Source organism: Castor canadensis, chromosome X, assembly GCF_047511655.1.
Source record: "Castor canadensis chromosome X, mCasCan1.hap1v2, whole genome shotgun sequence".
Lineage (NCBI taxonomy): Eukaryota > Metazoa > Chordata > Mammalia > Rodentia > Castoridae > Castor > Castor canadensis.
The window spans coordinates 67,655,994-67,667,542 of record NC_133405.1 but is presented as its reverse complement, the minus strand read 5'-3'; positions in this window follow the sequence as shown (position 1 = coordinate 67,667,542).

The following is an 11,549-nucleotide window of genomic DNA, read 5'->3' as shown; positions in this document are numbered from 1 at the left end:
GTTCTGTTTCTACCCATCCTCAGAAACTGCTCTTGTCAATTTCACCATATTGTTAGAACCAATGATGATTTTTCAGTCCTCAACTTACCAGACAATCTAGCAACATCGGATACATTTGTTCTGTCCTTCCTTGAAAAACTTCCTTCACAAGACTTCAGGGTACTTCATTCCTCAATTTTCTTCTGATTTCTCTAGCCACTCTTACGAACTTGATACCTAAATTTTGCGAAGTAGTAGGAATCAGTCCTTAGCCATCTTCTCTTTTCTATCTATATCTATTCTCTTAGAGAACTCACCTACTTGCCTGTCTTAAAAATCATCTATACTCTTATGATTCTCGATTTTATATTTCTATAACTCTTCCCTGAGTTCCAGCTTAAATATTTAGCTATTAAACATCTTCACTTGGATATATTATATGTCTTTTAAAATTAATGTGTCTTCAAACAGCTCTAGAAACCAGAACATCCTCACCAGTTTTTGTTGTTTGTTTTCTTGATGATTTCCAATCTGATTGGGGTGAAATGGAATCTTAGTGTAGTTTTGATTTGTGTTTCCATTATGGCTAAGGATGTTGAATATTTCTTCATTTATTTATTAGCTATTTATATCTCTTCTTTGGAGAACTGTCTATTCAATCATTTGCCCATTTATTAATTGCATTATTTGATCTTTTTTGCTGCTTAGTTTTTTTACCTCTTTATATATTCTGTATATTAATCCTTTGTTGAATAGGTGGTGAATATTCTCTCTCATGGGTTATCTCTTGATTCTGGTAACTATTTCTTTCGATCTTCTGAAATCTTTCAATTTGCTTCAGTCTCATTCATCAATTCTTGCTCTTATTTTCTGGGCAATTAGAGTTCTATTCAGAAAATAATTACTTATGTCTATATCTTCTAAACTTTTACCTATGTTTCCTATAGTGGTTTCAACTCCTCATAATTCTCCATTCTTTCTCTCTCTCTCTCTCTCTCTCTCTGTTTCTCTCTCTCCCCTCCATGTTACTTTAACTCTGCTTCCTTCCCTTCCTTCTCCCTCTCCTTCATACTTTCCCTATATGATCAAACCCCTAGTTTCCTGACACATATGTTACATCTTTAATATCTTCTCTCAAAACTCTTCCCCTTACTTACTGCATTCCAGCTAAAATACCTTTCTTCTTGCTCTTTAAACATGCTGAGCATACTCACACTTTTGGACCTTTGAACTGTCAGTCCCTCTGCTGGAGAATTCTTCCATAAGACACCTTCATGAATTGCTCCCTCATAGTGCTTCCATGCATAATCACCTTCTCTACATGTCTCATAGAATCTTATGTATTTCAAAATTCTTAATTCTGAGAAAAATTTGTCAAAATTTTTGGGAGAGAGAAAAAATATGATTGTCCTGTGACAATCAAAGCTTAACAGTCAACATAAAGACAGTATTGCTTAGAAGAATTCCCCATGTATATCAAGTAAAAAAGCAAAAGCAGGAAATGATAATGTGGAGTTGAAGGTTAATACTAACAACTCCTAGGAAGGGAATAGATCACATAGGAGAAAATCAGTCACAGTTCAGTCAGTATTGCTTTTAGCTGTTGTCAAGTTATAATTGCATGTCTGTGGCCCTGTCTGCTGTTAATGGTTACTCATTCCTGATACTAAAACAAATATTAACAGGTTTACATGCAAATGGACCCTATCAGTCTCATTCTAAAAAATAATTAGTCTTGGAAGCAAAATAAATGCAAAATTGACAATTTCAACATGTAACACTGTAGCAGTGTTAACATTGTTAGGAGGATATGAACCAATAATGTTCACTGGAATTTTCTAGTGCTGGAATATTTTCTAAATAATATGATTCTTTATAATACTTTGGCAAATAAATACAGAGAGAAGAAACTAATAAAATCTGAATTAGCAAAAGTAATGTTCATATCAATAGCAAAACCAAAATCAGGCAAGCACACAAAATACATTGATTATTGAAAAAGAAATGAGTTTATATGAATCAACATGTACACAATACCTAATCTGAAGATTTTGGGGGATATACTCTTAAGAAGTTGAACAATGTCAATGCATAATGTTTTTCTGTTTCTAGAACAGTAGTCACAAAACAAACATCAAAATAGGGGGCTGGCTTAAGTGGTAAAGTGCCTGCCTAGTAGGCATGAGGCTCTGAGTTCAAGGCTCTGTACTGCCAAAAAAAGAAAATCAACTAAGGCAATTAATGTAATCTATGTTTTTATTTTCAGAATGCATTGAAATAGTAAATATTTGTGGCATAATCTTTCAAGGTTTTTTTTTTCATCATTTTTACATTTACTTGCATGTGTATACATTGTTTTGGTCACCTCCCCCCATGCAACTGCCCCACCTTGGGGTGGAACCTCTTCCACCATCTTATGTTGAAGAAAAAACATATAAGATGAAAAGACAAACATAGCATTTTTTTCTAGTTTGAGATGAAGATAGCTATATAGGGAAATTCTGTGTGTTGTATCCAGGCAAATTTATATTGCCATCCAAACTGGTTCATCTCTACCAGTCTTCCTCACTCCTCCCTAGTCCCGTTCCCATAGTGGCCACTGCCAGTTTAAGATTACTTTCTTCATTCCTATACAATGAACACATCAATCACATTCAAGTTTTTGGTTTCATTCCCTTTCCTTATCCTTTGTGCATTCTTCCCTTAGTGTGTGACCCATGTCCAATAATATTACTACATTTGTTTTAGGTCTATAATCCACATTTAAGGGAGAACATGCAATTTTTGGCCTTCTGAGCCCGACAAATTTCGCTTATGATGATGTTCTCCAGTTCCATCCATTTACTTGCCAATGACAAAATTTCATTCTTCTTCGTGGCTGAATAAAATTCCATTGTGTACAAATACCACATTTTCTTAATCCATTTGTTAGGAGTGGGACATCTTGGGTGTTTCCACAACTTTGCTATTGTGAATAGTGCTGCAATAAATATGGGCATGCAGGTGCCCTTGTAATAACCTGAGTCACAATCCTTTGGTTATAACCCTAGGAGTGGTATTGCTAGATCATATGGCAGATCTATTTTTAGTTTTCTAAGAAACCTCTATATTGTTTTCCATAGTGGTTTTACTAGCTTAAATTCCCACCAGTAGTGTGTGATAGTTCCTTGCCAACATTTGTTGTTGTTGGTATTCTTGATAGTAGCAATTCTAACAGGAGTGAAGTGGAATCTTAGTGTGGTTTTGATTTGCATTTCCTGTATGGCCAGGGATAGAGAGCATTTTTCATGTAATTTTTGGTCATTTGGACTTCTTCCTTTGAAAAAGTTCTGTTTAGTTCAGTTGCCCACTTCTTTATTGGTTCATTGATTTTAAGGGAGTTTAGTTTTATGAGCTCCCTGTACATCCCGGTTATCAGACCCTTGTCTGATGTATAGCTAGCAAAGTTTTTCTTCCATTCTGTGGGTAGTTTCTTCAATTTAGGGACCATTTCTTTTCTTGTGCAGTAGTTTTTAATTTTATGTAGTCCCTTTTGTAAATTCTTTCTCTTAGTTGCTAAGCCACATGAGATCTACTGCAGAAATCTTTGCCTATACCTATTGCTTCCAGTGTATACCCTGCTCTTTCCTGTACTAGCTTCAAATTTAAGGTCTGATATTAAGGTTCTTGATCCACTTTGAGTTGATACTAGTACAGGGTTGAAGGCGTGGATCTAGTTTCAGTTTTCTGCAGGCAGATTGCCAGTTTTCCCAGTAATTTTGCTGAAGAGGTTCTGTTTTCTCCATCATATGCTTGTGGCACTTTTGTCAAAAATAAGGTGGGCATAGCTGTGTGGATTCATATCCAGGTCCTCTATTCTGTTCCTCTGGTTTTCATGTCTGTTTTTGTGCCAGTACCATGCTGTTTTTATTGCTATTGCTTTGTAATATAGTTTGAAGTTGAGTATTGTGATACCTCCAACATTGCTTTTTGTGCTCCGTATTACCTTGGCTATTCTCCCATCCAAGTACTAACCAGGCCCGACCCTGCTTAGCTTCCGAGATCAGACGAGATCGGGCAAGTTCAAGGTGGTATGGCCGTAGACTACCTTGGCTATTCTCATTCTTTTGTGTTTCCAAATGAACTTTAGGGTAGGTTTTTTTTAGTCTCTGTGATGAATGTCATTGGTATTTTGATGGGAATGGAATTGAACATGTAGATTGCTTTTGGTAGTATATCCATTTTTACTATGTTGATTCTGCCAATCCATGATCATGGAAGATCTTTTCGCATTCTGTAGACTTGTTCCATCTCTTTCTTCTTATTCGGTAGTGTCCTTGATCTCTTTCTTAGGGATTTGTAGTTCTTCTTGTAGAGGTCATTTCCATCCTTTGTTAAGTTTACTCCTAAGTGTTTGATTTTTTTTGAGGTTATTGCAAGTGGAATTGTTTTCCTATATTCTTTCTCAATCTGTTCATTGTTGGTATATAGAAAGGCTACTTATTTTTGTAAGTTGATTTTGTATCCTGTTACTTAACTGAAGCTGTTTACAGTGTCTAGGAGATTTGGGGTGAAGTTTTTCAGGTCTTTAAGTTATAATATCATGTCATCTGTGAATAGTGATAGTTTGACTACTTCTTTACCTATTTGTATCTCTTTTCTTCTTTTTCTTGCCTTATTGCTCTGTCTAGGAATTCCAGGACTATGTTGAATAGGAGTGGAGAGAGTGGTTACCCTTGTTTCATTCCTGACTTTAGGGAAAGTGGTTTCAGTTTTTCCCCATTAAGTATGAGGCTGGCTATAGGTTTGTCATATATAGCCTTTATAACATTCAGTTATATTCCTAGTTCCCTTAATAGAATTATCATGAAATGGTGTTGAATCTTATTGAAGGCTTTTTCCTTTGGTAAAATGGAAGATTGATGGTGAATTGATTCATGTCCTTGCTCCTATTATTATGCTATATTACATTTATTAATTTGCATATGTTGAATAATCCGGGCATTCCTGAGATGAAGCCAACTTAGTCATGATGAGTGATCTTTCTGATATGTTGCTGGACTTGGTTTGCCATTATTTTATTGAGGATTTTGTATCCATGTTAATTTAAGAGATTGGCCTGTAGTTCTCCTTTTTGGATGTGTCCTTGTCTGGTTTGAGGATGAGTGTAATACTGGCTTCATAGAAAGAGTTAGAAAGTGTTCCTTCCCTTTCTATTATGTGGGAAAATTTAAGAAGTGTTGGTATTCGTTCTTCTTTAAAGTTCTAGTGTAATTCAGAAGAGAATACATCAGGTCCTGGGTTCTTCTTTTTTGGGAGACAATTTATTGCTGCTTCAATTTCATTACATGTTATAGAACTTGTTAGGTAGTTAACATTCTCTTGGTTCAGTTTTGGATGGTCATAAATATCTAGAAATTTGTCCATTTCTTCAAGATATTCCAATTTATTAGAATATAGGTTCTCAAAGTAGTCTTTAATGATTCCCTAGATTTCTTTGGTGTTTATTGTTATCTCCCCTTTTTCATTTCTCATTTTGCTGATTTGTGTCTTTTCCTTCCTCATTTTAGTCAGATTTTCGAGGGACTTGTCAATCTTAGTTTTTCAGAGAACCAGCTTTTTGTTTCACTGATGCTTTGTATGGTTTCTCGGTCTAAATTTTATTAATTTTGACCCATATTTTTATTATTTCTCTCCTTTTCCTTGTTTGGGGTTTTGCTTGTTCTTGTTTTTCTAGGAGTTTGAGTTGTAGTATTAGGTCACTTATTTGAGATCTCTCTGTCCTTTTAGTACATGCAGTTATGGCTATAAACTTTCCCCTTAGGACTGCCTTTGCTGGCTCCCATATGTTCTGACAGGTTGTCTTTGCATTTTCATTAAATTCCAGCAACTTTTTGATTTCCTCTCTTATCTCTTCTATGACCCACTGATCATTGAACAATGTGTTGTTTAGCCTCCAATTATTTGCTTTTGTGGTTGAGTTCTAGCTTTATTGTACTGTGATCAGATAGAATGCAGGGGGTCATTTTTATTTTCTTATATTTGCTGAGACTTGCTTTGTGCCCTAAGATATGACCAATTTTGTAGAAAGCTCCATGGGCTGTTGAGAAGAATGTATATTCTTCTGTCATTGGATGAAATATTCTGTAGATATCAGTTAGGTCCATTTGATTTATGATGTCATTTAGTTCTAGGATTTCTTTGTTGATATTTTGTTTGGATGACCTATCTATTGGTGATAGAGGGGTATTAAATTTTCCCACTACCACTGTGTTGGAGTCTATATGTGCTTTTGAGTCCTTTAGTGTACACTTGATGAAATTGGGTGCACTGACATTGGATGCATGTAGGTTGATAATTGATATTTCTTTTTGATGCATTGCTCCTTTTATTAGTATGCAGTAACTTTCTTTGTCTCATTTGACTAAAGTTTGAAGTCTACTTTGTCTGATATAAATATTGCTATTCCTGTCTGTTTTGGAGGGCCATTAGCTTGATAAATCTTCTTCCAGCCTTTCACCCTAAGCCAGTGTTTATTTCTGTCAATGAGATGGGTCTTTTGTGAACAACAGATTGTTGGATCTTCCTTTTTAATCCAGTTTGTCAAACAGTGTCTTTTGATGGAGTTGAGTTCATTGACATTCAGTGCTAATAGTGATAGTTATGTGGTGAATCCTGCCATTTAGTTGTTTTTGTTGATTAAGGATTTGAGTGTGTGCAACTGAATTAATGCTACTCTCTGAATACTTGTCTTTTCTTCTCCTGTGGTTTGATATTTCCCATCCTCTTGTGGTTTTGTTTGCTTTCATCTTCTATGTGCAGAATTCCTTGCAGAATCTTCTATAGTGGTGGTTTGATGTTCATATATTGTTTTAGTTTCTGTTTATGGTGGAAGATTTTTATTACTCCATTTTGAATAATAGTTTTGCTGAGTAGAGTATCCTAGGGCTGAAATTATTCACATTCACTGCCCAGAATACCTCATGCCATGCCCTTCTTGCTTTTAAGGTTTCCATTGAAAAATCTGTTGTTATTTTGATGGGTTTACCTTTATACTTATTTGTTTTTTCTCTCTTACAGGCTTCAGTATTCTTTCTCTGTTCTCTGTGCTAGTTGTTTTAATGATAGTATGTGGTGGAGAGTTTTTATTTTGGTCAAGCCTGTTTGGTGTCCTGGAGACTTCCTGTACCTGAATAGGCAAATCTTTTTCACAGTTTGGAAACTTTTCTGTTATTATTTTATTGAATATATTACATATCCCTTTGGCTTTCACCTCTTCTCCTTCTTCAATGCCTATGATTCTCAGGTTTACTCTTTTGATGGAGTTGATGTGTTCTTGCATATTCCTTTCACAGCTCCTAAGTTGTTTGGCTAAGGGTTCTTCTGTTTTTTCTTTTTCTATTTTGTCCTTGAGCTCTGATATTCTGTCTTCCACTTGCTCTAGTCTGCTGGTGTGACCTTCCACTGTGTTTTTTTGTATGACTAAAGGGACTTTTTATTTCCAGGATTTCTGTTTGATTCTTTTTACTCAGATTTTCCGTATCTTTGCTCAACTCCTCTTTTATATTTTTGTTGTCTTCTTTATTTCATATCTCTCTCTTTTTATAGTGTCCTTTGTTTCACTTTGGTGTTTGTTGAAGTCTTTTTTGAGTTCATTCAGTTGTTTCTGTGTCTTCTCAAGTTATTTATTTGTGGGTTCTTGAAGTTTCTTGAGTGCATCTTGTACTTTCTGGTGAACCATGTCTAGTACCTTCTCCATGAGTTTCTCAGTGATCTCTTCCATAATTTCTTCTTTGGGGGATTTTTTTTTTGTGGGCATCACTTGGGCTCATTAAAAACATTTATCATTTTTGGGGGGAGTCAGGAACTGGGTATCCATTTTCTTCATTTCCCACTAAATCTTCCATTGAATTGGTTTTTTTGAAGAGTGTGGTTTCCTTCCCTTCTTTTTTTCCCCATCTCTCCACTTGGAGCTGTGCAACTATGCTCTTGATTGACTACTTGGTTTTACTTGCCTGCTTTTTTCCCTTGATTTATCTTTTGTGTTGTGACTTAGTTGTTAGCTAGGTTGATGTGCTATTTCTGTCCCTGGCCTGGAGGTGTAAATTAGCAATATCAAGTTCATAGGTTCAATGCCAGACAAGTTGTTTACATATTATTTATAAAATCCCTTGGTGATAACATCTATAAACAGTGCAAGTTGGGGGTGGTAATGGTTGTTTGGCTAAAGATAGAAACTTGGGTAATTATTAAAAGTAGCACTAAAAGGGAGGGCAGGAAGGGGTGGGTGGGGGAAGAGGTATGTGGGTTTCTGGGTTTTGTGGCCCTTGTGTGTGCTTGAGTATATTTCAACTGCTGTAGTGGAGGGTGCTTATGTCTGGGACTGCAGGAAGCTGAGGGTGTGTATGGTTGTACAGTAGGCTAGTCAGAGTGTGGTGAGTGAGTAGGAGGATGGGGTAGTGTGGTGACAGGTTGGGGAAGGATAGGAGAGGGAGATGAAGACACGGGGAGAGAGTGGATGAGAAGGGGCAGAAAGAGTAGTTTGGAGGGACAACAATGGATTGTAGCACAAGAAAAGGAGTGGAAATGAAGGGGGTAAAAATAGGAATAAGAAAATTGTGATGGTAAAGTTAATACAGAAAAGAAAAAAAAAAAAAAACAAGTGCAGCAACCAAAATAAGTTCAGTCTGCTCTTTAAAATTTCTGGTCTTATTGGTGTCCAATCCTGGTATTGGTGCTTGGTATTTTGTACTTTGTTGTAAAGTGTGCTGCCTCTCTTATTGGACAGCTTGATGTGGAGATGGCTGGGGGGTTTCTTTTTTTCTGCTTTCCTTGGTCTTATGGGCAGTCTGTTGCAGGTGGGAGCCCTGACGAGGTCAGATGACTGGCTTATGGGCAGTTATTTATTTCCTTCTGTCCACAAGGCAGGTTGCAATTGTGGCCTGAGGTAACTCACTGCCAGTTAGTGCAAGGTAGTCAGGTCTGTTGTTTTTGCCAGGTGGCAGCAGAATTGCCCTACAGCTTTAACTCTGTAGGGTCAGCTCCACCTCTTCCACTAAGGTGGGGCAGTTCAGTCTTGAATACCTCTATCAGTCCTGTGATACTAGCTCAGCAATCCAGTACAGCCCCACTTTTGGAAGTTGATTTATCACCCCACCCCCACTCTCAGCCTTTGTTGCTTCTCCTTCTTGCATTCACTGAGAGTTCAGCTCCTGGCCCCATCCCTGTCCTCCAGGGCAGGCTCAGCATTCCACCCCCATTCCTGCTGTCAGCGTTAGATTACAATTTACTGTTTATGCTTTTCACTTTTGTTGGGTGTGGGGTTCAATCTGCCCATGGAATTATGTTTCCTATTGTTAGGTAGGGAAGTCATGTGTGGTGTGTGTTGCTCACCTGTTGTATCTGCAAGTTTATGCCGGCAGCTTTGAAACTAGCCAGCAGGGAGAAATGGAGTGCTGCTTTTCTCAAAGCAGACACTTCCTGGGGACTGGATTCAGTGCAGCAGTGCCTAGGGAGGCTTTCCACAGGGTAGGGGTCCAGGATGTTACAGAATTTGATTCTTGTTGATGGTCTATCTTCTGCTTATTGAAAGAACAAAAAAAAAAAAAAAGGGAAAAATGTCCTGGGTTTTTTTTCCCAGGGCATACACTTCCTGTTGGCTGTGCTTCATTGGAATTTACCTGGCTGTTAGGTGTAATTAAAGACTGTTTTAAGGGTCAGTTCTTGAATTTGGTGTGTACCTAATGTGTTGGTGGTTATTATTTTGGCTAGAAGCAACAGAATTACCCAAGTGTAGCTTGCATGTCTCAAGGTAGTTTCTGGAGTTACAGAGCTCAAGAATTCTGATCCAAGCTTCTTTCAAGGTTTTAAATGATTAAAAAAAAAATTTTTTTATTATTCACTTCTTCACATGTGCATACATTGTTTGGGTCATTTCTCCCTTCTGCTCCCATCCCCACCCTCTTCCCCCCTTCCCTTCCAAGCAGAACCTACTCTGCACTTTTCTCCAGTTCCTTTGAAGAGTAGAAATAAGCAATAATAAGAAAGACAGCATTTTTTCTAGTTGAGATAAGGACAGGTATACAGACAGATTCTTAGCATTGCTTTCACGTACAAATGTGTTACAATCCAGGTTGATTCATCCCTAACTGATCTTTACACTGGTTCCTGATCCCCTTCTCATGTTGATCTGTATCATGTTAAGGTTTCTGTATTAATTATTCTCGAGTGGGGACATCAAGTGCTCTCATGTTTTGAGTTTTCTATCTAATCCCATACCTCCTGTGTATGTTCTCCCCTTGTCATGTAACCAAAGTCCTACAACATTGCTGTATTTGCACTGGGAGAACATATGATGTTTGGTCTTCTGAGCCTGGCTAACCTTGCTCAGAATGATAATCTCCAGTTCAATCCATTTACTTGCAAATGATAAGATTTCATTTTTCTTCATGGCTGAGTAAAATTCCATTGTGTATAAATACCACATTTTCTTGATCCATTCATCAGTAGTTGGCAGTCTTGGTTGTTTCCATAAATTGGCTATTGTGAATAGTGCTGCAATAAACATGGGTGTGCAGGTGCCTTTGGAGTAACCTGTGTCACATTTCTTTGGGTATGTCCCCAGGAGTGGGATTGTTGGATCATATGGCAGATTTATGTTTAGATTTTCAAGAAGCCTCCACATTTTTTTGCAGAGTGTTTGCACTAACTTTCATTCCCACCAGCAGCGTACGAGGGTTCTTTTTTCCCCACATCCTCACCAACACTTTTATTTGGACTTCTGTGTTAATGGTCCCTTTAGTATTTTTTCTCCAATTGTCTATATCAGGTGGAGAACATTTTTACATCTAATTGAAATTTGTAACTATGCAGGAACTTGGAAAGAGTATTCTCTTACTTCAACTCATCTTCAAATGTCAATTTGTCACAAAGAAGTTCTACCTGGGCAAATTTTCCCAATATCAACCTAAAGATGCCTTCTCTGCTTGATTTTCTTCACAGTACTTACAATTTCTGGAAATATTGTAATTTCTTTAATTGTTATTATTATTATTAAATTTGTGATGCTGAGGTTTAAACATAGGTCTCATGTTAGCTAGGCAAGTTTTCTACCACTGGAATGTTGCGCCCATCCTTTATTCTTCAGTTACTTTTTAGATAAGGTCTCCTTCTTTTGCCCTGGCTAGCCTCAGACCTTGTTCTTCCTATCTCTGCCTCCAGAATAGCTGGGATTACAAGCCTGAACCACCACATCCTGATTTTGACTTTTCCAGGACTGGGATTTGAACTTGGCTTCATGCTTGTAAGGCAGGCATTCTACTTCTTGAGCCACACTTGCTGTCTATTTTGCTTTGATTATTTTGGAGATGGAGACTTGCAAATTATGTGTTTGGGCTGTCCTCAAAAAGTGATCTTCCTGATTTCAGTCTCCCAAGTACCTAGGATTACAGGTATAAGCCAATAGTGCTTGACTCTCTGCATCTTTTTTGAGATAGGTTCTCACTATCATTTTACCTGGATTGTCCTTGAACTGTCATCCTCCTAAGTCTGTCTTAAATGTAACTTGTATTGCAGGCATAAGCCACCACACC